Source organism: Muscardinus avellanarius, assembly GCF_963383645.1.
Source record: "Muscardinus avellanarius genome assembly, chromosome: 9".
NCBI lineage: Eukaryota > Metazoa > Chordata > Mammalia > Rodentia > Gliridae > Muscardinus > Muscardinus avellanarius.
Window position 1 is genome coordinate 80,624,914 of NC_137795.1, and position 26,307 is coordinate 80,651,220.

Consider the following 26,307-nt stretch of genomic DNA (forward strand, 5'->3'; position numbering starts at 1 on the left):
TCAAATTTCCACCCATTTAAAGTCTCTTTCTACTATATTCTTTACATGTATATTGCCTTCTATGAATTTTTAAAATATTTTGTGTAATTGAAATTTTAAGGCAGTCCATTTTTTGTAGAACAGCTCAAATTTGTATCAGATTTTTAAAAATTTGAGCTGAAATGCACACCTTCTTCTGTCATCCATTTATCTAAATTAGATGTTATGAGGTCACATGTTTTCATTTTTATATCCTTTACAAAATGATACATAGAGTAATTATATCTTTCCTTAGGATTTTTTCTTTTTTTTTTTTTTTTTGCTAAGGTTATCCTCCTAAAGTCATTCATACTTTTAATGTGTAAAGTAATTTCTGGGGCCTCTTCTTGCTTTGACTTCAAATCCTTTGAAGTTGATCTGACCAGAAGAGATACATTGGAATTATGATCTACCATGATACCAACACTCTGAATAAGCCTAAGGGCATGGACATGTAATAATCTCATGGTAAAATTACAGGTCTTTAATCTTTATCTAAAATGCTCTTTTATTCTTGATGGAAGTCTTGTTGTATAGCACAAGCTGGCCTTGAACTTACCATCTTTCTCAGTCTCTCAGTGAAAATATTGGTGCTTAACACCACTACTGGTGGGAGAATGCTATAATACCCTTCTTTTTTTCTTAAACTGGTGATTTATTCTGGTTAGGGATGAACCCTACCAGATTTTTTAAAAACCTTGTGTTGTTTGAGTGTTATCTAGCTCAAACCTATCCACTATACTTTTAACAGTATAAAAGTGAAAAGGAGTCCACTATAGGTAGTATTTCCCCTGGAAATGGTAAAAAGAAGTCTCCTAATCAGTGGAAGTGTTTAATCCAAATTATTGTACTTGATAGCATCTACCCACTTGCATCTAGGTTTCCAAATTCCAATGGGCAGGAAGAGAAGGAAGAATATATTACAAATCCGAATTGAATTGTCCCCACATCCACTGGTTATTCCAGTTCTGATAGACCAGATGCTGAAGTCTATTCAGTTGTCTGTTGAGTTTTTCCTTCGTTCACTAGAAGGCTCATCAATAATAAGCTGATTATGATAACCAGGATGGATAAAAGAAATGAGTCAGACACATGCAGCTTTCCTGTTTCTACTTGTTTGATCAAATTCATTCATATGGATGAAATGGCAACCAACACCATCTTCTTCTCCATTATGAACATGATCATCATCATCATAGATGCTCTAATTTAATGAGTTATTCTCCTCCCCTCCATCTGCCCTCTACTCAGCACTACTTTCCATACAGAGCTTTTGATTCCACATGCATCTACATCATGGGCATTACCTTTATATCATAGTAAGTAAATATGTCTCAGAAATGATTGATGTTAGTTCAGTCCTTTTCCAACATATAATTTCTACAATATTTGCAGAAATTCGTAGCCTTGAAAATTATTTTTTTTTTATCAAATAATCAGTAGCAATGCAAACTCTCAGTCTAGATACAGAATTCCATAAAAAAAAGGCTTGGCTCAGACTATGTCAAGACCAGCAATGAAAAGACTGCTCTTGATTTGTGTTTATAATGGCTATCATAATAGATTATTTTCTCCTGCGAAGGATTGATTGATGATATTAAGGAAGTATGTAAATGATCTCCCTAGGCATGTATTGGTTTTTGATTTGCAAAGTTTAAGATTACGAGTTGAAGTCACTCAAGATGAAAAGGCAATCCTTAATATAGCATTTCTAGAGTAGTTTAGTGAAAGGAATAGGTTTATTATGAAACTTCTTACTGCCAAAGAGAAAAATTCTCAAAGAAGTTTTTTTCATATCTTCTCTTTGAAATTATGATCCAGGCATCATTGAAATAGCACAGGACTGAATAAAATGTACCTTCATTATAGCAGATAGAACTGATTGTGTTACTATTACAGAGGTGGAGTTCATGTTGAATATAAGACATTAATTATAGACCTTGTTTTTTGATTATGTCAGCATTAATGAGCATATGTGCTAAGTCTGCAAACAATTAGTTTCTCCTTGGTAAATGGGCAAATAATATTTATTAACTATTCAATTTTTTTCCTGGAATTTATTTTATTTTTATATCATCTTTCATTTATAAAATCATATATCTGATTATAATTGGTATTATAGAAAATAAAAATTTATTATTACAAATTATATATTTATGAAGTCATTTTTATCTATACATACATGCAAATGTATATATACATACACATATACATATACACTATATTGGCAATGTAGCTGTTCGTGTTGTAATTTCTCCTATATTATAAAATCCAGGAGGTCAGGACCTATATCTAACTTGACTTTTTTCCAACACTCTGAGCATTGAATACATTCTTTCTCTTATTTTTATTTTGGATTTGATGAAATATGCACTATTCTATTTATAAGGGGAATTATCTTGACTTGGAGATAATGATTTTCAATATGTCGCACTAAGAATTCATATTGATGCCAAGGAAGCAAATTCAATAAAACATCAGTTTAATCCAGCTTTGGTTGCAAGAATATTATAATGTTCTCTTTCAGTAGCTATTAGAAAATAGCAAGATTCTGTTCTTTCATTTATTCCACAAATATTTGAGTATCTATTCTAGGCTGTGCTTTTGCTAAGTGTTGGGAATATAAAGATTAAGGTGTCACATTTTCTACCTTAAAGAATATGTCATAAAGCAGTCACACGCACACACACATGCACACACACACACACACACACACACACACACACGTACACAATTTTCACATTACACATCAAAATGCATAGTAATAAAGTTGTGCCAGAACATTATGGGAGCCTGGGGAAGGACAAATAATCTAGCTGAAGTTCCACTGAAGCCAGGCTTATGTTGAGTTCTCAATGAATCATTTTAGGGCAAACAGGAGTTAGGAAGAAGAATGGGATGGAGAATGGAAAGAACATTCCAGAAGGAGGGAACAGCAGAAACAAAGGAATCAATAGGACATCTTAGCACAAATAAACATTAGGTAGTATGCGTTTAATGTTTATTATGTACCAGTAGCTGTAGGAAGATTCTTACATAGATTCTACATTTTATGCCTGCTAATAGCTTCATAAAGTAAGAACAGTTTTTAAAAATATTTTGCAGATAAGATAATGCAAGATCACAGTCCAAATGCAAAGACAGGCAGCCTGACTCCATCCATAATCCCTACTGATAAATGTTCCTGTACAAGCTTACCATCTTATGTTAGGATTTCTCAATAATCCAGAGCTATTGTTTTCCAAAGAAGGACTCACAGAATAAAGGCTGGAGTCCCACAGTAAAAGTTCATGGGAATTCTTAGGTAAACACCGAATACGGAAATATAACTTTGAACACTGAACACTTTTCAAATATGTAGTTCTAAAATTTTAATTCTGCTTGATTTTTACACCTTAAAAAGGTTGGTATATTGTTTATATATATATATGTGTGTGTGTGTGTGTGTGTGTACATATATATGTGTGTGTGTTTGTTGTGTGTGTATTATATTATATATAATTATTTCAATTTTGCCAGATTCAGAGTTACATTCATATACAGTATATAAGAAATTAAAGTGTTCCATTTGAGGGTAATATTTCTCCCAAGTTTGGAAAGCTATGTTTTACACATTATGTTTTTCCAACTGAAGTGTTTAAGGTCATATTTCTAATTGTGACTTTTGTCCTACAAATTCCACAAAGATTCTAAGCACTGGATCTTATTAAGTTTAATTTCTAGAACCAATGAGAGAGAAACTCTGTTTCAGTTTAATCTAAAAATTAATTTCCTTTTTCATATAATTCTCTTGAGAACGACAAGACTAATAATTAGCTTCACATGATCATTTACCTTTATAAAACATAATTCAATATGTGCCTATAGTGAGCATATGGGAGTACTAATATTTTATTTGAAAAAAACATAAAGAATAACATATTTACATCATTTACAGAGAACTGGATGGAAATGGAGAACATTATGCTGTGAGGTTAGTAAGTCACAAAAAAATTTAAAAAATCAGATACTCTTCCTAATATGTGGAAGCTAGAGAAAAAATGGGTCATAGGAGGATCACTAGATGAAGAAGAAGATACTATAGATGAACAAATAATGTGACCTGAGGGGGATGGGAGGAGGGAAGAGGGAAATTCCCTAACATACATGATGTACATTCACAAACATATCAAAGTCAATCACTAAGCCCAACATGAGAAGGAGGGAAGAGGGAATCCGGTGGCAATTGGGTAAGGGCTAATATAGTGATGTGTGCATGTATGCCTCTACCATTTTGTACTCCATTAAGATGTATGACTACAATGCACCAATTAAAAAATAAAGATAAAAGCCTCTAGTTTATAGTAAGACATTTTGAGGATGAATTCTTTATCATCATCCTAATTTTCTGGGCAATCCACATCACAAACATTTGGAAGAATACCATAAATTCAAGATTGTTCTAAACATAGTTGCCGAGAAAAGTAGTTTTCAACACTTAGAAAAATGAGGAGTCAACATTTGAAATAGTCCTTGTATCTGTTGGCTAGAGTGGAAGAAATCAGAGCCAGACCTGGAAATGAAACATCAATTTTTAAAAAGTCAAGAATGAACACTTAGAATGCCCAAACACTAAGCCTTTTATCCATTTAGCAATTATTTTCTAAGAATGTCTAAGCTACTATTTTTTTAAGAATTGCAGTTTTGAGGTGAGAAAGACACATTATTCCTTTACTTCTTTTATTGGTTGAACTCTCTGACTTGACATTTTCATGATACCACTCTCAAATCAGATTTTTAAAAAATAATTTCTATGCATCAATACCATTTTTCAGAAATTTGAATTTTAAACACTACATTTATGGCTATTTTGTCTTGTGAATGGCTATCATTCCTCTTCCTCATGGGTTTTCAAGCCTTCTGTACTCTAACTGAAAACACTTTGGAGCCTTGTTTACCCTTTATTCGTTTTCTTTATGGTGTTTCATTGAATTTTTTTTTTTCTTGGTCCTGGGGATTGAACTAGGGGCAGTCTATGTCCAGCCTACAGCCTAGCCCTAAAAAAAAAAAAAAATCTCTCTCTCTCAATCTCTCTCTCTCTCTCTCTCTCTCTCTCTCTCTCTCTCTCTTTCTCGCATTCTTTCTCTTCTTTCTTTTTAAACAGGCTCTTCCTAAGATTCTGTGGCTAGCCTCAAACCTGTAATCTTCCTGTCTCAGCCTTCCTATGGGCATACTACACCATACCCAGCAAAGGAGTTGAATTTTCAATATTGTTTTATATTAGTTGTTTTAAATTTGAATTCTATGTGTTGTCCGCAGCTATCATGTTCTATAGAGCAGTTCTAATTACTATACCTTAAGAATGGTTAGTGAAATCATATATTTGTAGAGATGAATCATCCAGATGTTAATTTAGACATGTATACGACATAAAGAAGGCCTCTACCTATGGGTGGCACAGGTCACTACAGGGCATGTGCCCAAGTCATTTCATTGTAGTATTGGAGCAGTCATCACAAAGGGAACCTATGTAACTAAAACATTTCAATCATGTCACTATGACATTATGATATCAACACAAAAATCAGTAAGTTACCATATGGAGAAAAGGCAGAAATATAAAATACACTAAGTTCACTAACTACAATTTTCTAGCTACTTATACTTTTCAGTCTACTTATGTAGTAATCGAGAGTTTCATGGTCTTAAAGTGAGTATTCCATGTGATTTGGATGATAGATTATTGGGATCACTTCTTTTTTTTTTTTTTTTTTTTTTTTTGCGGATCTGGGGGTGGAACCCAGGGGCATTCGACCTCCTTACTACACCCCCTGCCATATTTTTTTTTTAATTCTTTATTTTTTTTTAAACCGAGTCTCACTGAGTTGTGGAGGGCCTCACTAAGTAGCAGAGCCTGTCTGTGAACCATGTTCCTCTGGTCTCAGTCTCCCAAATGCTGGTATTACAAGCGTGCACCACCACGCCGGTTTTGGGATCACTTTTTGAAGCAGCCATACATTTCTGGTGTTCTTGCTAATAATTTCTAAAAGTAATGATTAGGAATTGATCCCAGAATGTCTTTTCTGATGTGGATTTTGAGTTAACTCATTTCTTTTAGTTTCTGCTTTAATGAATTCAAGACAATATACTTTGGAGCCAAGTAAGAAATGTTTGCCTCACAGCCTAGTCTTGGAAAAACTACATGGAAAATTAAAAGCCATTTTTCTTTTGCATATGCAAATTAATAATAATCTCCACAACTATGAGCTATTAGACCATACCTGCCATGCCTGTTGGCTCTTGCTGAATCACTAGTGCCAACAGAAAGATGGAGGATGAATTCCCTGGTTAAAATGAGATTTGTCATTTAGTCTTACTAATGATTTGGGGGTTTTTTGTTTTCTTTTGTCTTACTTTTTTTAGTACATTACATTGTCTGGTAAAACAAAGAAAAATAGACAAATTCTACTCATAGATATTCACAATTAGTACATAAAGAGCTAGATAAGGAATGAGAGTATCACAGCTATAGGACTTTTGCCATCCTCTCTCTCTCGCTCTCGCTCTCGCTCTCACTCTTTTCTTTCCCTCACCTTTTTTTTTCTCCTTAAGATTTGTATGTGAAAGTTCTCCTGGATATCTGAGGTTTTCTTTTTTTTTTTTTCCTAATAATATCCACTCATTTTTCATGTTTAAGTACCACTTCTATTTAGTTTAGAGTTAGATTCAGATATGACTAAGAGAAAACACAAAATGAAGATGTTTAACCTCAAGAGATTCATTTCTCAAATAAGTGAAATCTGTTCCAGAGCTGCTTTGGTTGTTTTTCTCCATCAGGCAAACGTCTTTATCAGGTTCCCTGACAAACTGAACACTTGGCTTCCACCTTATGGCCAAGGTGGCTAATCGAACTCCATGTTTCTGCAAATTGTTCTTAAGCCTGAACATGACTAGGCCTACCACAAGGTCGATGATGCAGAGGTTTCTAACAGAAAAACGAAACATTTAGATCTCAAGATTTTCTCTTGAAGACCAATGTTGAACTAAAACGATTCCCTGCCTTCTTGTAGAAATAAACTATTATTTTGTCACACATTATAACTATTTATAACATATATAGACAGAGATCTGAGAATAAAACCAGAAAATATGCTATGGTAGGTGGTGGTCAAGTTGATTTTAAGAAAGTGCTATCATAAATACATTTCTGATTCCAGTGAGTGAGTGGGATTTTAAAACTAGGCCCTAGTAAGGATTACCTGTTAAGGGAAAAAAAAACAATTTTTTTCTAGAACAATTTGGAAAAGATTTATTTTATTAGGTGGAACTAACTTAGAATGGACTAATTCATCTTAGTAGGATATTCATAATTTTATAATTCAATTGTTCTGTGTCCAGAAAGTAAAGGTCAGGTGATAAATAAAACTCAAAAGTAACACAAACTTCTCACAACAAATACACAAAAGAATGAAGTAGATCTATGAACCAAAAGGATAGATCATAAATTACTAAAATATTACTGGATTTGGATTCTTTTTCTTTTTCTTTTTTTTTTTTGGAGGTACTGGGATTGCTGGTAGCCCTACTACTTCTGGGCTACACTCCCAGACCTATTTTATACTTTTTTTATATTTGGAAACAGGGTCTCTTAAACCAGCGAGGCTGGCTTCGAACCAGCGCCATCCTCCTGTCTCTGCCTCCCAAACTCAGAAATTACAAGCATGAGCCACCACACCCAGCTGGATTTGCATTCTGGTTGCTGAATTTACAGAAAACATAGAGGATAAAGAACGAACCTTCAAACTGCTATATATATATATATATATTTTTTTTTTTTTTTTTTTTTTTGGTGGTGCTGGGGTTCCTGGAAGCCCTTCTACCTTCGGGCTACACTCCCACACCTATTTTTACATTTTTATTTGGAAACAGGGTCTCCTAAGCCAGCGTGTGTGGCTGGCTTCGTACCTGCGCGATCCTCCTGTCTCTGCCTCCCAAGCGCGGGGATTACAAGCGTGTGCCACCATGCCTGGCCAAACTGCTATTTAAGAATACTGATTTCCGTTGTTTTCATTTGAATATTATCTGAAGCATATTGTTTGTTTTTAAAGTGTATAGTGAACATAGATATTACTCAAAGGAAAAAAACCTAAGTGGTGAACATGTACTAAGATTATGTATTTCTTGATTAAGCATTTTTATAGTAATTGGTACATTTTAAAATATTTTTGGTATTTATAGTGAAGCTATCCATTATAATCTAGAAACCTAACATTTATTCTCCTCATATATTCCGGTTTACAAAGATTCTAATGTTTCGGCCAACTTTTCCATTAAGTGCAATAGGTGTGTGGCTGTGACCCACATCATCTTTAAAGGGGATCATGAAAATGGTTTACTCACTTTGAAACAAGAAGTAAAAATAAACTGTCAATTAGGAAAAATTAGTGTTTAATAACAATACTTTTTAAACACAGGCATGTTTGCTGGAATAATATAGATCATTTTGATATTTTTGCATTATGTGTTCTATCTGTAAATACACTCTTAATTTGTTTCAGGATGGAACACAATGTTAGAGACTAATGTATCTTTTGATATGCTGCTATAAGGTTCTATTATATATCCTCATGATCATCATCTTTATCTATAATATACATAGTGTATGATACAGAGAGTTGTTAACCTAGTTAATTTAGTCACAATAGTTACTTTTATTACCAAAGATTCCCTAAAATTTCACTTCCATTCTATAACCACTTATATAACTATATTATTACTTTAGTGATGATAATTTAGTAATATAATAGTAATTAACAAACTAATAAGTGATAATTTAGTAATATAGTATATTTAGTAATTTAGCAATATAGTATTACTTTAAGCAATATTAAATATTAAACTGATTATATTGAAAAGGTTCTGAAAATGTTTTATGTGTATTGAGATATTTAAAATCTATTAGAGTGGCAGAAAATATTTATTCCATCGTTATCAGGTAATATATGATTCTTGTTAGAACTTAAAACCATATTTAAAAGCATATTTTAACACTATGAAGTTTTCCAATGATTGTACCTAGACTACCATCTAACCTGTGGCCACCCCAGGATAAGAGCCAGTTTATTAGAATGAATCATGAATTTTGAGAGCTTGGATAGACTCTAGAGATTACATAGTCTAATGTTCTCATTTTTTACATGTGGGAAAGTGAGATATATATAAATGTGAAGTCATCTTTACAAGGTCACACAACGGAAGAGGAGGAGATGGAACTAAAAACAAGATATTAGAACCTCAGGCTCATTTCTATTCTTCACATCATGCACTGTTGCCGGTGTTCCATGTTATACAATTTAAAGTTCTATTGCTAATAAATTTTACTTTGTATGGCAGACAATTGTTATAGAGGAAAGATGGGAGATGGATATTACATGTCAAAATGACTAGAAAAACTGTCTTCTGGCAATAACATTTCCATAGATTACAGCAGGGAGAGATGAGACAATTACTTCACGGAGGGAGATACTGCTGGATTTGAGAAAGAGAAGATTCCAAGATTTATGATCAAAAGCACCTACAATTGTAAAATAGACAGTAAGTCTTACTTCTATATGTTATGATACAACATTAGTAACCTTTGGCCATAGAAGTACAGCACCAAATTTCAAAACAATGCAATTTTTTTGAAGGAAGAGGTCTAAGATAAAACTCACTCAATACCTGTTCTTGCAAGCTCAGAAAAGAAGGCACTATATTTAGAATAGCACGTGTATGCTCTTCTAAATGTATCATTTACATCATTTTTAGCTTCCAACGTGAAGTTAAAATTAAGTTTATTAGTTCTCAGTATTCAGCCAAGAACAAATGTTTTGATTTCAGCAGCATGAAGTGAAATGCCTGTTACATCTCCAGCATCTGTTTGGATATCCCAAGATTTAGAACTGTTTTCAAGGATACTGATAACAGAATGGTAGAAAATAAGTTTAGTCCCTGTGTCCTAAGTATTGTTAGACTGGTAGAGTGTGAAGCTCACTACTTATTCTAAATGCGAATGTATGCATCTTTCTTCTGTGTCACTGTATTTTCCTGCTAATCTCACTAACATGCACAGAGGGTGGGGGTGGGAGAGAGAAGGAAATACACCAAGTGCTCTGTGTGTGTAGGCTTTTATCACTTTGAATCTCACTTGGATGCATAATTATAATACACCAATGAAAGTATAAGAAATGAAAGTGGAAAGTAAAAAAAAATAATGACTGCACAAGTGAGTAACATTAACAATTGCTCTGAATAAGAAACTACTTTGGGCTGCTGGGAGGATTAAATATCATAACACATGTCAAATACTTAGCCAAAGGCCAGGCATAGAGCAAGTGCTCAATTACTGTGGTTATTAATTGTGGTTGCAGAGGTATCTTCAGCTATATTAATAAGGCTTATATTAAGAAGGATTTTGACACACAGTGCCAAAAGATATTCTGAAACAACCAAAACAAATTACATGTGTACCCAACAATCAATGAAAATGCAAAATGCAAATTTGTCATTATGATCTTCTGGGCCAGTCTGTTTCTATCCCATCAGCACAAGTGTACACTGCTCCCCTGGGCTTTTTGCCTTATTGTTATTGTTGTTATTATTATTATTATTATTTCTTCTCCTCCTCCCTCTCCTCTTCTTCATCCTTCTTCTCTCACATGTGATGACATATAAAGCTAATCTATTTTTTTATGGTACTGGGTTTCCATGAAACCCTTCTACCTCTGGGCTACACTCCTAGACCTATAATATACTTTTTGTATTTGGAAACAGGATCTCTTAATCCAGCACAGCTGGCTTCGAACCTGTGCGATACTCCTGTCTCCGCCTCCCAAGCGCTGGGATTACAAGCATGCAGCACCACACCCTGTAAAGCTAATCTAGTTAATCAAAGCACAAGTACAAGTAAGAATGATTCTAGCAAATGTATTTAGGTTGGAGAAGTTAAATGCTTTGAAACAAAACAATTCAGCACCTAGAAAGGGTAATGGCCTTTAGAAAGATGGTTATTGAGACACTTATCTTAATAATGCCAATAGCAAACTAAATAACATCTGATTTTTCTTGGTGAGACTCCTTGTAGATGTAGACCTATGCAGTGTTCCTAAAGTGTGGTCTCCAGACCAGCAGCACTGGCATAACCTGCTGCTATAGTTTGCATCTGGAATGTTTTCCAGAACCTTTAAGTGGTAGAGTCTGTTTGGAGGAAGGTAGGTCATAGGGGATAAGTCTTTAAAGGGAATATTGGGACTTTCCCCCCTTTTCTCTCTTTGATTCCTGGTCACCCAGAGGTGAGCAGCTCACCTTGCCTCCTTTCATGATGCTCAGTCCCCAAAAGAGCAACCAGCCAACTGGCCAGAGACTGAAACCTTTAAAACTTCTAGCCAAAAGAAACCTGTTCTCTTCTCAAATTGATTTATCTCAGGTATTTATGGTTGTAATTAAAACCTGGAACATAGGAAATCATGCTATGCATTTTACCTGCTCCATATCCAAGAGGCTATATGAAAATCTCTGGGATTTAAGTTCATCTGTTGCTTTTAAGGAGTGGTATGACTTACTCTGATGCCAACATGAACTTATCAATGCCAATCTCAATATCATGTATAGGGAATAGAGGGAAGGAGGGGAGCTCACTAAGGGCTGTGTGTGTGTATGTATGTCCCTATCACTCTGAACTGCATACATTATGAAAGGAAGCTACAATGCAACAATAAAAGTATATTTTTAAAAAGCCCTGAAATGAGAATTGGCAACTCTCTTCCTCCTCCCTCTTCTTCTCTTCCTCCCCCTTTCATCCTCCATCTCTCCTCCTTCCTTCTCTCCCCTTCTTATCTTCTCTTCCTTCAAGCTTCCATCTCCAGTGTTCCCTTTTGCTCTGTCACTCTCTCCTCCCTTTACTGTGAACTGGTGGTTGAAACTAGTCACTGCATTATCGTTAAACTAGACAAATTGACTAATTTGACATAAGTATTCTGCTGGTTACTAGGGGAGCATGCACAGGGGATAAGACTACATGTCTCTTAATCTTCAGCTTAGCGATTTTTCGCTGTCCCCTGGTCTGCTAAGAGGTTGAAACGTTCTTGAAGAAACCTTCTATTGTCAATATTATTGTCCTTGGAGACATTGTCTCTCTGAATATAATAGAATTTCAAAGCTTACTGATTTAATCTTTCATGCTTCAATCCAGACACTGTTCTATTCTAGGTGAAAGATTGCTATTTCTTTATTATTAAAGGAAGAATTGTGTCTTCCTTGCTATAATTAGTTACATCAGCCTTCACATCAAAAGGGTAGTAATTTTCTGAACCAAAGCTTTGCAAAGTAGCAAGAAAATAATTTTTTGAGTGTCTTTTTCAAGAGCATGAAAATTATCAGACTGAAGGTTCAAACTATTCACTTGAAAATGTGCCCAAGTTAAGCCAAACATAAATTCGTATCTTATCTATTTTTTTCTTGTGACAGGTACTATGCTGCTATGATATTTTTTCTCACCTGAAAGTTTCATGTGGAGATGGCTAGATAAAAAGTAAAGTTTTAAAAAATAGACAACCTGCAATGAAATAAATTATAACTAGATGACATATTTTCAACTCACAGACAAAAAAATATTATTTTTTATGAAATCTTAATGAAGTAACAGTAAAGCCTTGCCTGTGTTTTTATTCTTACATCAGCCCTTTTTATGTAGGAAGACAGGATCAGATAGAGGCACGGTTTCATTTGCATTTTCCTTTTCAGAAATCCTCAGTGGCTTTGCAGGGCCTACAGATTCCCATCTCTAATCTCCAAGTCTCTAACATATTTTCTCTCTAGATTTCTAGGTTTAAATTCTATTGCTCTGCTAAATGAAGCCAAGCATCACACAAGTTTCCCCAGAGGTATTCTATAGAGTTATGGTCTTTATAAACTCCTAGTAATAAACTTTGTTAATGCTAACTGAACTTTGATTTGGTTAGTAAGATCTCAAGGTTCTGACAAGATGTTTTTTTAAGGACCCAACCAATGGTAGCAGTCCAGTTTGTGAGGCTATGCAGACTTGCCTGGCTTTTACTTTGGGTAAGGTTCTTAACATCGTAAAGAATGGTATAAGCCTTAAAATGTAGCCCAGCATGGTGGCACAAACCTACAACCTCAGTACCAGGGAGGAAGAGTCAGGAGAATCACATGTTCCAGAAGAGCCTCAGCAACCTAGGGAGACCCTGTTTCAAACCAAAAAACAAAAGAGCTGGAGGTGAAGATATGGAGATGAAATGATCTTGGATTCGGTCCCTAGTACTTTTACACACACACACACACACACACACACACACACACACACACACAGGATGGCTTTTTTTGGTAGAGTCACCATTGGTTAAAATGACAGATTAAATGGGAATCAGATAGTAGACACACCCTAAGTGGTAATAATTATTATATTCTGCATTCATAACTTTCTAGATATTTCCTACACCAAGAATTATTTGTCCCTTACCTCAACACTAGAAATATTTTTCACTTTCGTGTATCTCACTGCTACCTCCTCCATAAACTGTCACAGTGTTTACAAGATTGACCTGTCATTTATGACCATATTTCACTCTACTTATCAAAATTTAGCTATTTTTTTTTTGTGGTACGGGGGTTCCTGGAAGCTCTTCTACCTCCGGGCTACACTCCCAGACCTATTTTTGCATTTTTATTTGGAAACAGGGTCTCCTAAGCCAGTGCGCGGGGCTAGCTTCTAACCTGCGCGATCCTCCTGTCTCTGCCTCCCAAGCGCTGGGATTACAAGCGTGCGCCACCACGCCCGGCCTAGCTATTTTTTTAAATCAAATACAGCCTGATCTTTTCCCGTAAGAATCTAGTTTTGAACAATGGTTTAGTCTTAAAATTTAGAGTTCCTTATAGCACCCATATTTATAGAAAATGTTAAATAACATTGATGAATAAAGTTTTTACTGTTTTTAAAAATTAAAGACAAAAGAGTAAAGCTTAGGAGGTAGATAAATAAATTGAAATAGTATAAAAATTATTATTGTTAACAGAAAAGGTGGTGCATGCCTATAATCCCAGTACTTGGGAGGCTAAGATAGGTGGGTTGCAGGTTCTCTGCCAGCCTCAGTAACTTAGCAAGGCCCTCCGTAATTTAAAATTTAAAATTTAAAATAAAAAATATGACTCTGGATATAGCTTAGAGCTATAACTCCCCTGGGCTCAATCTCTAGTAATACACACATACACACACACACACAAACACACTCACACACAAATATTTTATCCTATTGCTGCTATAAGTAGTATTTAATATAACTCATTAGTAATCTTTTCTCCTATTATGATGTATTTGAGAAAAAATCTCTAGCTTTATGGGATCATTTTCTTGATCAACACGTAATTACCACATCCCTCTAAAACATTCTCTATAAAACTCAGTGTATAGAGAATTTTCAAATATAACACCTACATTTTTACTTATTTTCTGACTTCTTCATTCCCAATATGTTTTTTATTCCTCTAGTAACTTAAATATATGATATGTGGACATAAAGGACAGTGTGCTAAGCAAGCTTGGGCAGTCACAGAGAGTGAAGGGTCATCTATTTGCTCTCATATGTTTAAGCTAGAGAGTAATTGGGATATAAGGGGGAATTTAGATTAAGGAAGAAAAACCCCAGTGTTGCCATGGAAGGAGTTGTGAGGAGTTGATAAGGCGGGGAGAGAAATTAATGAAAGAAACACTTCCGTTGTCACTATATACATATGTGAAATTACCAATGCCAGTCTTAGAATGTACAGAGACAGGGAGATAGTGGAGAGGGAGATGGGAAAGCTCACCAAGTGCTGTGTGCATGTGTGCCCCTATCACCTTGAACTTCATTACAGTGTGAGACTACACATTTGGAAGTGGTAATGTACCTACCTCTCTTGTGTTTAGCTTACAGGTTTCTCATAACATATCAAAATATTAAACACAGTTTATTTATAATGTTGTAATACGTTTTTAAGAATGACAAGAGGCAAGGTTTCTTTATCTTCTCCTTGAAAATAATTCCAAGAACTGGAAGTTCTATATCCATATCATTTCTAAAGCAAAACAGTCTTTTTAGTAAATAGAAAACTGTTGAACAGGTAGAGAAAAGTGTTTAGACATGCCTGTATGGCCAGATATATGTTGTATCACAGCATGCATTACCCGTGTTGCATAATCTACTCAGAAAGAATGCCTTAGCCATCCGAGTGGAACATATCAATGTGTAAAATTGGAGTTACTCTTTATAACTGAGGCAAGTTTTAATAGATGCTGCGCAAGCTTTTGAAACTAGACACCATGAAGATTCTCTGGGCTATTTCATTAACAAATTGTATCTCTGCAGCCTGCATTCCTCTACGTATTTATTGAACAGATAATAGAAAATAACTACTTTCTTTGTGAAGTTGTAAATAATATGGCAGAAGGATATTAAACGCACTGAGATGTGACAGAAGAGCTAAAACTTGTGGGTTTTAGAATTTTATGATGCAAGCCATTTTTCCCCATGAGTATATGAAGAATAAACAGATATATTCAAGTTGTTTATGTAGACAATTATCAACTTAACATTGCAGCTGCTGAAATGACACTATCTCAAAACTTAGAACTCCTTCTTGCACTTTTGCTGCAGCACTTCTTAATGTGGGGTTTTACTAAAAAGAGAAAGAAAAAACAAGTCTCTTTTAGCATTAACCATAGTCCAGCTTCAAATGATGCAAAACCTTCATGATTATAAAGGCGATTTTATGTCCATGCATCTTAGAATCACTGTATGGCTTCTATAAAGGGGACAGGAGGGCACTGGCTCTTCTAGAGTAACATAGCTTTATCCTGTTTACTGAAATAGTTCCAAGCAGTTCCATGCCGAGATGATACATTACCAGTCTTACTGCTATCAGCACGAGAGCTGTTTCAGTTTGTCTTTTGAGGGCTTAACAGGATCTTGCAATTATTTTTTAACAGTAAGTGAAGAAAAACTCAGGTAGAGATAAAATTACAGAATTATGGTTTTAAAGGAACTAGGCTTTGTAGTTGAGTTTTACTATCACAAGGAATTCCTTTCAATTATATTGGTCCATATTATTCATTGATTTAAAGATTATTTCCAGTTGTTATTGTTTAGAGATCCAAATCTTAGATATTATCATTTTGGTTTTTCTCATCAAGAAGTCAGATTTGTATCCTTCAATGTGGGATAGGAGAAAATTGCCCTGGAAGCAGACTTGTCTAGAATCAGTTTTGTTCGTGACCCATGATGAGGTGTGTAAATGACAAATAATTTGCCTAGGTTTCCTTTTCTAGAAAGGAATTCTAGAAAGGAATAAGGTATTCTGGTTTAACAAATTAACTCACTCAGATTTACCTCTACCCTCCTCTGAAACCTCATTCAAATAAAAGCAAATGAGCTTTGAAATTCTTAAATTTAGGATGAAAAGGAGACTGGGTAAGGAAATGACAGCAAATGAATGTTTATCATAGATTTGGAGGGAAAAGATGGGCCATAGAGGGACAGCGGCAAATTACTTGATAGCTGAGGTAACACCTAAGTACTGGGGACAGAACACATAAGCCACTGCCTGCTGCACAAAACCTAAAGGGCTGGAGCAGAGCTACTTTATATTTTGGAATACATGAGTAGGGAGTGAAGTAAAGGTCTTTATAGGGGATAGTTGGACCTGACAATCCCAGGGTCACGCTGTGCATCCGAGCAAGGACTCTTATCAGACCCCAGTAAAAGGTATTTACTCTTCGGGGAAACTCAACCAGAAAGTTTCTCGAGAGAGGCAGCCTTGGTACAGCAAAGGGAAGTGAGGCACTATACTAAAAATAAGTGTTTTGAGGTCTACATCACATTTTGCATATAACTGGATTTCATCTCTAGAAAAAAAGAAACTAATGGAAAATAATAGTGTTTATCTAAGTGAATAGTTAAAATATAATAGAAAGTGCTATGTATTTATTTAATTCTGACACAGCTCATTATGCACCATGTTCTGTTCTAAGTATTTCACAAACATTAGCTAGTTTCTTTCCCAGTACAGCTGTACCAGGTAATGTTATCAGCTGATCCCTTTATGTTCAAAGATTTACCTTTACTCCTGATCTTGCTCACTTTCTAGTTTAAAACCGTTCAATAACATCTGTGTATTTAATAGAAATGAACCTGTTTATTTTGACACCCAAGACCCCTCCCTTTTTATGTATCAACCAACATCTTGTCATAGGCCAGATTCTCTCTTACTGTTTTGCCTTTAAAACCATCCATTTGGGCCGGGTGTGGTGGTGGCGCCCGCTTGTAACCCCCATGCTTGGGAGGCAGAGAGAGGAGGATCGCGCAGGTTCGAAGCCAGCAGTGCTGGCTCAAGAGATCCTGTTTCCAATTTTTAAAAGTATAAAAATTAGGTCTGGGAGTGTAGCCTGGAGGTAGAAGGGTTTCAAGGAACCCCAGTACCACCCCCCGCCAAAAAAAAAAAAAAAGTTTATTTGGATTTGAGGCTTGAATCTTTAAAATCTTGTTCTGTACTTGAAAAAGATATTTTACTGTTTCTTTAAAGCTAAACTGTCATTTTTTTTTTCTGTGATTCCCTACTCCTTAAAGAGGAACTGTTGGTTACTTTACTCCCCTGTTTGCAGAACATCTGGAACACATCCCTGTGATGGCGTGATGAGGCTATTACTGAACTCCAGAGAGGACAGGGAGGAGGGAGATGACAGTAACCACACAAAATGTCCCTTTGAAGATAGAGAAGAGCTTTAACATATGTAACTAAAACATGTAACTAAACAATAAATGATCTGTTAGAAACTAAGTAACTCAATTCTTAAAAATTATTGAATAATATCCTCAGCCAGCATGGTGGCGCATGCTTGTAATCGCAGCATTTGTGAGGCTAAGACTGGAGGATCGTGGTTCGAGGACAGCCTCAGCTACTTAGTGAGGCCCTCTGCAACTCAGTGAGACCCTGTTTCAAAATAAAGAATAAAAAATTGTCCAGGGGGTGTAGCTCAGAGGTCAAATGCTTCTGGGTTCCATCCCCAGACATGCAAATAAATAAATAAATAAATAAATAAATAAATATAATAATAATATCCTCAAATAACTTTGTACAGTTTGCAATAATATTTCAATTAATAATACACCATGCATTATTTATAGTTTCTAAGGACAGTGAATAACAATTTTAGCTTGATTCATCCTTAATGTTTTTCTTTAAAAGAAAAAAAAATTTATACAGATAGTTGATACCTGTCAATTCTTATTTACAAAAAGCTCTTATAAACATTTAACTGATATACAGAATGACAGAAAATTGAGGCTGTTTTTATGCCTTTCACACTATAGAGTTAGGAGTAAATATAATTGTGTTTAAATAGTATGATTAAAGAAAAGCTAATGCTTATTATGGAAAGTTTATGTTCTGTATAATGCTTATTTTTGTGTGTGCATAGATGTATATGTATGCTTATATATGTGTATATTATATATAATAGTAAAACATGAACAATATTGTACTTTATATTTTGTTTGGTTGATGAATAACTTCAACTTTTTGTTTTCTCTCTTTAATAGTAAGTACACTTTGTTTCTTTTTCTTTATTTAGATTCCTGGTAAATAGAGCATAGACACCTGCCATATCTTGTTAGAAAAGCTGTAGCTTTTGAAAATTTTTGCTGACATATTCAGATTTTGATGGAAGTCTCAATAAACCAAGTGGCAACTTAATAAGAACATCTATTTCAAAGATCTTCTGAAGAGTTTGGGGTTTTGTAAATCATTAGTCAATTGTCTGTTCTTATAAAAAAAAGAAATAAGAGAAAAGAACAATGTAAATATTTTTAACATTTACCCATATTTACCATTCTGATGACAGCAAAGATTAAAAAAAAACAACTCTCATTGTAATTGTATGTCTTAATTCCAAGGCCATAGAAACAAATATGCACACGGGTCTTGGGTCTTGGGTCTTGGTGTGTTTCTCTTCACATCTCACCAGCTGCAAATACTTTTCTCTGCATAACAGTGGAGTTGGTAGTGACACCTTCATATATATCTACAGCATAACTTGAACTCTTTCTTTCTTCAGTTCTTTCTTTTCCTCTTCCTACTTCTCTACCACTATCACCTTCCACTATTCTACTGATCCATCTCCTCCGTTATCTAATCAAAACTTTTGTTTCCTATTTTCTCTCTAGCTTCCACAAATGAGAGGAAGCTAGATTTGACTTTCTGAGACTGGGTGATCTCATTTATCATACTACTTTTAGTTCCATTCATTTTCCTGCAAATGACATAATTGTGTTTCTCTTTTTGGCAGAGTAAAATGTAAAATTCCATTTTGTTTGTGTGTGTGTGTGTGTGTGTGTGTGTGTGTGTGTGTGTGTATATATATATATATATATATATATATATATATATATTACTTTATATATAATATATATTACTTTATATTTTGGTTGATGAATAACTTCATATATATATATATATTATTGTGTGTATATAAACATGTATATATATATTCCATAGCACAATGAAATATATATACATGTATATGTACACACAATGGATTATATATACATATATGTGTGTATGTGTATATATGTATATATACATATATATACATATATACACATATATACATATACTCTCTGTATACATATATATACTATATATGTGTGTGTGTGTGTGTGTATGTGTGTACACCACATTTTCATTATCCATTTGTCCATTGATGGACATTCCCACTCTTCTGAGGAACTTCTATACTGACCTTCATAGTGGTTATACTAATTTACAATCCCACCAAACGTGGATAAAGGTTCCTGTTTTTCCACATCCTTGCCAGCATTTCTAATTGTGCATTTTCTTTATGATTGTCATAATAACTAGAGTTATATGGAATGCCAGTATAATTTTATTTGCATTTCCCTGATTGCTAATGATATTGGATTTTTTCATATATATATATATATATATATATATATATATATATATATATATATATACTTTAATTTCTTATTGGTGCACTGTAGTCACTCATCTTAATGGAGTACAAGAAGGTAGAGTCATACACACGCACCCATCAGTCATTTAGCCCTTCCTCAATTCCCAACCCATTCCCTTCCCCCTCCTTCCTTCTCAGGTTTGGCTTAGTGATTGACACTGATATGTTTGTGAATGTACATCATGTACATGAGGGTTTTATTATTGTATTTATTCTTTTGAGAAGTGTCTAGTTCTGTTACCCATTTTTACTGGGTTGTTTGTTTAATGTAAAGTGTTTTTAAAGTTCTTTATATATTCTTAATATTAGTTTGCTATTGGAGTAGCTGGCAAAAACCTTCTCCCATTCTGTAAAGTTTCTCTTCAGATTCTTTTTTTTTATTCTATTTATGCAATCATAATGAAGCAAAAAACTTGTGTTAACATAAATGCACACATCACCCAGCCAGCCCCCACCCAGTCCCCACCTCACTCCCTCCCCATCCCTCCCTCTCATGCTTGGCTTAGTGGTTGACTATGATATGAATAAATATATCCTGCACTTTAAAGAGTTTCCTTCTCCCCCCCCACCTCCCATCCCCACAGTTAGGTTGCCTTATTTGTTTCTCTATAGGGTCTCATTTTTCTTTTTGTTTTTTATTTATTTATTTATTTATTTATTTATTTATTTATTTATTTATTTATTTTGCAGATCTGGGGATGGAACTCAGAGGCATTTGGCCTCTGAGCTATACCCCCTGCCCAGTTTTTCATTCTTTATTTTGAAACAAGGTCTCACTGAGTTGCAGACGGCCTCACTAGTTAAATGAGGCTATCTGCGAACCTCGATCCTCCTCCAATTTCAGCCTCCCAAATGCTGGGATTACAAGTGTGTGTGCCACCATGCCCCGCTATCTCTATAGGGTCTCCTTTTTCATCTGGAATTCCTCCTATGACCCCTTTTACCCTGGCTTTCAGATATTAGGGAAAGCACCTGATTCCTTACTTTTTATGACTGACTAATCTCACTTAGCATAATGTCCTCAAGATCCATCCATTTCCCTGCAAATGCTGTGATTCTTGGTGGTTTCCAATGCTTTTCATTTGCTTTTCTGCAGAAGCTTCTCAGTTTGATGCCATCTTATTTACTGGTTCTCAATTTTATTTCCTGAGCTTTAGGTATGTTTATAAGGGAGTTTTCAGCAGTGCCTATTTATTAGAGAGTTGGCCTAAGCCCTCTTTTAGTAATTGCTAAGTTTTAAATCTAATTTCTAGAGTTATAGAGGCAATTGAGATAGAATAGGAAATTGAAGAAGTAGCATTAATTTGAGGAGAACATGAGAATGATTTCAAAGTTTTTGAGTTCTCTGATTCTAGTAATAACAATGTCTAATACTGAGCAACTACGATATTTCATTAAATATTCTGAAAGTATTCTCTTAATATTTAGAAAACACTAATGTATCAGGTTAACCTGGATTTTCCAGATAAGGAAACTAACAAAGAATTTCAAAGTACTTCCTAAATTCATGCACTTAAAAAGTGATTGTATGAGCAGGGTGTGGTGGAGCATGCCTGTAATCTCAGTATTTCCGAGCCTGTGGCAAGAGAATCACAGGTTTGAGACCAGCCTCAGCAATTAAGCTCAGCAATAGGAAGGAAGGAAGAAAGGAAGGAAGGAAGGAAGGAAGGATGGATGAGGAAGATGTTTGGAAGGGATATTTGATTCAGATTTGGGTATTTAAAATTCCATTCATGGATGTGGCAACAAAAATCCATATATCTAGTTTCAAAAAATTACTTTAACTCTCCATTAATTTACTCAGTTGTTGTTCACTACTTGATGCCTTCAGTCATATTCCTAGATTTTTCTTGAACAGGCAAGCATGAAGAAGAATTATCAGTGGAATTATACAAAATAATCTCTCAAGCACATAGATATTGATAGAATTAGGGCTAATAACCATAAGAAAAAGTTCAATTCAAAAGTAGGGATAATAAATGGTTAGTTGGCATGGTCCCCACCAACTATTTCTAGATCAGAAAGAAAATCTCACAGCTTTTTTTTTTTTTATTTTTTAAGGCTGGTGAAATCCTTCTTAGCTTTTTTCATTAATCTGACTTCCAGTTGTGACCAGCATTACATGGTGTAGAAATATCTGTAATGTGACAGGGTGCTTACAGACATCCCAAGGACTTTTCCATTGCAGAAATCTGGACGAGTGGATTTACATGTGGTTATTTGTTGATTTATATGGAACTAAATGAGCCAACTCTGCATAGGTATGGCCAGGAACTCTCTAATTATACGCATTCATTTTTCTTTGTGAACACATAAAAATCTCCTTGGGAAATGTCTTTTTCTGGTTTTGTACAAAAGTTACACTGAAGCATACATAGACAGAACTGTTCCCAGAATAGAAATTTAGCTTGATAGTACTAAGAAAATTATCCTGAGCAAACTGATTGATGAAGATAGTTGCTCATCCGATCATAACAATAGGTAAAATATTTTTATTTTATAGGTATATAAATGTCTACATGAAAACTAAACTAAATAGATAATGAGCAACTTATTTCATTAAGTCTTTTGGTGATGAAAAGCATTAGATATTAAATGATTTCTTGTGAAAAAGATGATAGTATTGTTTATAAGTATGTTCTGATAATATTAAAAATTGAGTGACTGGTTATAGTCGATATCATTAAAACCACATTTTCCATCCTTTTCTTCTTTTCTTTCAGTAGTAATTGCAGGGTCTGCATTGCAAAGGTAGAAAGACTTGTTGAAGTTAGAGTGGGTGGGGCTTTGTTCAATGCCATAGCTTCCTCCTTGGTGACTTCAGATTGCTTCTAGGTTTGCCACTGCTGGTACAGTACCTAAGCATTTTTGTCCTTTAGGAAACACTGTTCAAGTTGTCTTCAAGGAATTTTTTTCTATTTTTTTATAAATAGAAAGAACAATGTCCATCTTTGGAAACATAAAATATTTTTAGAACCCTGTTATATTCTACTGTAAGCTAGAAGCGAACAGTTTATGTGTTTCTTTCCAGGAAGTTGAATATAAGTAATCTTGGGAGTGTGATCCTGTATTCAAAGCCTTTTTCTATGAAGACACTTATTTCTTCTGTATAAAAACAAAACAAAAAGCAAACAAAACTGTATGAGGTTTTTACTTTATAACGATCCATACCAAAAGGAAAAAAAAAAAAGCCATACGCTCATGAAGAAAATGTTCTGGGGAAAAGAACACTTATTCAGATTCATTAAACTTCTTTCTTTTAAAAATTACTTATATGCAATCAGAATATGGATTGTATAGAAGATACATTTATTTATTTTTCAAGTGCATTTCTGCTGTTATTCATTGATTAAGGCCAAGTAACAGAAAAGCCCATATGGATCTCGTTTTATTTCTTTAACTAATAGTTTAAAAGACTAATTGGTTTATGAACAAGATGGGGAAAATGCATGATCAAGTTAGTGCTTAGTGATTCTTTGCCATTTCATATACATTATTCTGATTACCCCAAAGTACCATGAAGAATAAATTATAAATCCTATTTTATGCATAGACAAACAGACTTTAGAAGCATGACTGGTCATTCATAAAGCTAATACGTGTCAGGATAGGCATAAACAGTAGGTTTATATACAGTCTGATTAATGCCTGAACAAATACAAATGTGTTGCCTATATAGTATTGCAATGCAAAACAGCACATAATTGTAGCCACTTGCCAAGATGCAAGTTACATGGCTTGAAATACAGGAGTCTCTTTATAGAAGTTGAAAAGTCCACACTACATTATGAAAAATAATAAAATGTAATTTTTTAAAAATTATATTAAATTGCCATCTCCTCATTAGTTACACTGGAAGCTTCAGTCCTAGAGCTCTTTCTTTGCCCACACTGTTATTATCGAAACTTTTCTTAAAGGAAAACTAGTGAGCATGCATGCATGCACACACACACACACACACCCTTTGCAAGGGATAAAAATGTATAATTCTTATCAAATTATTGATTGATTAAAGCTTAGTCCAACTTAAGTTGCTTTGTAAAGGAAAAGAAGCATCTATTACTGTTATTAGTTTCAGACCCATGCAAGCTTAAGGACATGAGCCTTGCTTGGCATTTCATCTGGCTTTCTTTAGCTCTCCCCCTTCCATGTCCATAAGGCTTCCCCCTCCCTCATAAATGGGTCAAGGGGCAGTTTGAACAGACCCAGGAATTTCCAATGGGAATTGGTATATTCACGATAAAAATTATTTTACTTTACATTCATTATATTTGCATCTTAGAAGTACATTCCTATAGAATGGGATACTTTACAGGGTTCCCAGGTATTTTTAGGGTGAGCCAATGGAACCAAGAAGCCTGTCAAATTTGAATTTTCTATAGCAAACTGGAAGGCTCAGACGCAAATGACACGTCATCTGCCTCTTCAGTACATGTCAGTATTGAATTATCTTGGTACACATAGAAAATAACATGCTTATTGCCAACAAAATATTTGGCCAGATTTGTATGAGATAATCTCTAAGGCTGTAGAATGTTAGAATCACTCTTAATATGCTTTCGGTCAGCATTTTACAAATTTTACAAATTTCATGGTTATAACCCCTGACCACCAGGTGAATGTAGGAAAAGTCAAGAAATGAGACCTCAAATGCTTCTTGTTTCTTCTGTAAGCTGTGCATGCATATGTGCATATGTGTGTGTATGTGTGTATGTTTGTATGTGTGTGTGTGTGTGTGTGTGTGTGTGTGAGAGTGTGTGTGTGTGTATGTGTGTTTGATTTTTTTAAACTTACTGACATGGACTAAAAACTTAATCCATCAAAAAGTGATGAAAATTGGAGATGACTAAATCGTAAAATAACATCTCCAAAACAGAGTTTTGTAGATATATCAAAATACCATATATCTAGAGGGAGAAAACACAATAAAATGAGGTATACAAAAATTAAATGCATAAAAACATCAAAAACTGGTTTATGAGCTGGGTGTGGTAGCATACACGTGTGAACCCTCGGCACTTGAGAGGCTGAGACAGAAGGATCACAGGTTCAAGATCAGCCTCAGGAAATTAGTGAGGTCCTCAGTAACATAGTGAAATCCTTTTTTCAGATGAAAAATAAAATAGGGCTGTAGTGCACCTCAGAGGTAAAATGCCCCTGGATTCAATCCCCAGTACCAACAAACAAAAAACAAAGCTCGTTCATGATATTTAAGGGGGGGGGTAATGGAAATATTATTTGTTTATTCCAAAAGTTTAAATATAGTCATGGCTCATAAGAAATCATTAAAAAAAACAAAATTTAACATTTATCTCCAGTTTTAAATACTTAAAAGATAAAACGATATTATTTTATACCTGCCTCACTGTGTCTCACAAGAGATAGAAATCCAGGTGCTTTTGGTTTCCATACTACTTTTCTTTGTACCTATTAGGATTCCAATTTTGTTTTTAGAGGAAGAAAAATGATTCCACTTCTGGATTATTTAGCGAGCTATGTGATGCAAAGGCAATTTTCAGATTTACATTCTTATCACTACTTCTCTAAGCTCAATTATTTTAACAAGGTTTTTCCAATTTTCCCTAATGTTTTTCATAACTACCTAAAGCTTACATTTAAATCAAAATTTACTTTCAAAAAAAGTAATTTCTTCTAGACTTTTGAAGCTTTGAGCATCATACTTGAATGTAGTTGCTGTTTCTATGTGTAAAGATTTGTTACAAAGATTTTCTTTTTCTTCCACTGGATTTATTAAACTTTAGCTAAAAGTCATTAATGTAAATTTTATGTTTGCATTTTTAGCAGGATAGTTAAATCATTTTGACATATTGCCCACTCTTTCTGTTTACTATAAAAAAAAGGACTAACCAGACCTTGAAAACAGGTACATTAGAAATGCCTATGTCTAAATCCTTCCTTTGTCAAATAAATGCTATAGATATTTTATTGTACTACATTATTGTACTTGATGTTCAGTATTTCAAAAATCAATTATGAGACTGTAATTGTGCATATTTGTATGCATAATTAAAGTATCATTATATATATGCATATGTATGTATACATATATATGTATATGTGTATGTATGTGTGTGTGTGTGTGTGTATATATATATATATATATACACACACATATATATATATATATATATATATATATATATACACACACACACACACACATACATACACATATACATATACTTTTTTTTTTTAGTGGTAGTACTGGAATTGAATGCAAGGGCATTCTA

The 26,307-nt window shown here is 34.4% G+C and overlaps 1 protein-coding gene across 1 annotated transcript in view; it reads left to right on the top strand.

Annotated features, from left to right (window-relative positions):
- The window catches only part of KCND2 (potassium voltage-gated channel subfamily D member 2), a gene marked incomplete at both ends in the record, with an annotated part of 521,297 nt that overhangs the window by 23,210 nt on the left and 471,780 nt on the right, over positions 1–26,307 (top strand). The gene's annotated exons all lie outside the window — the stretch shown is intronic.